General features: G+C 43.4%; 1 protein-coding gene across 2 annotated transcripts in view; it reads right to left on the bottom strand.

Moving 5' to 3' along the window:
* HAUS3 (HAUS augmin like complex subunit 3) overlaps nucleotides 1–1,130 on the bottom strand; it is a 21,204-nt gene that overhangs the window by 980 nt on the left and 19,094 nt on the right. The window lies entirely within an intron of this gene.

The following is a 1,130-nucleotide window of genomic DNA, read 5'->3' as shown; positions in this document are numbered from 1 at the left end:
AAAGAAAATGTCAGCACCACAAAAAAAAAAACACTACAAAATGCAATCCCACTCCTAGGAATATATCCTAGAGAAATAAGAGCCATCACATGAATAGACATATGCACACCCATATTTTCACCGCAGCACTGTTCACAATAGCAAAAAGATGGAAACAACCTAAATGTCCATCAACAGATGAATGGATAAACAAACTATGGTACATACACACAATGGAGTTTTATGCAAAGATAACAATGATGAATCTGTGAAGCATCTCATAACACAGATGAAACTGGAGAACATTAGGCTGAGTGAAATAAGTCAATCACAAAAGGACAAATACTGTATGAGATCTCTACTGTAAAAACTCATGTAAAAGTTTACATACAAAAAGAAACAATCTTTGTTGGTTAAGAGGGATGGGAGGGGTGGGGGGGGGACTAAATAGACAATAGATAAGTGGTAACTTTGGTGAAGGGTAAGATACTACACATTACTGGGGAAACCAGCACAACTTGTACAAGGAAAAATCACAGAAGCTCCATAGACACTTCAGACTCCCTGAGGGACTGGGAGGAAGGAGGGCTGGGTGGAGGGCTGTGGGGACCATGGTCTTGGGGAACATCTAGCTCAACTGGCACAGTTTATAAAGATAATGTTCTACATTCTACCCTGGTGAGTAGTGTCTGGGGTCTTAAAAGCCTGTGAGCAGCCATCTAAGTTACTACACTGATCTCACTCCTTCGGGAGCAAGGGAGAATGAAGAAAACAAGATACAAGGAAAAGATTAGTCCAAAGAACTAATGGACCACAGATACCATGGCCTCCACCAGACTGAGTCCAGCACAGCTAGATGGTGCCCGGCTACTACCACTACTGACTGCTCTGACTGGGATCACAATAGAGGGTCCTGGACAGAGCTGAAAAAGGATGTAGAACAAAATTCTAACTCACAAAAAAAGACCAGATTTACTGGCCTGACAGACTGGAGAAACCCCAAGAGTATGGCCCCCCAACACCCTTTTAGTTCAGTAGTGAAGTCACACCCAAAGTTCACCGTTCAGCCAGGGACTGGACAGCCTCATAAAACAAAACAGGACTAATGAGGCACAGCAGTCCAGGGACAAGGACTAGAAGGCAGGAGGGGA

Source organism: Trichechus manatus, unplaced genomic scaffold (assembly GCF_000243295.1).
Source record: "Trichechus manatus latirostris isolate Lorelei unplaced genomic scaffold, TriManLat1.0 scaffold00111, whole genome shotgun sequence".
Lineage (NCBI taxonomy): Eukaryota > Metazoa > Chordata > Mammalia > Sirenia > Trichechidae > Trichechus > Trichechus manatus.
Note: the sequence above shows the minus strand (reverse complement) of the source record. Positions and strands in the feature narration are given on the sequence as shown.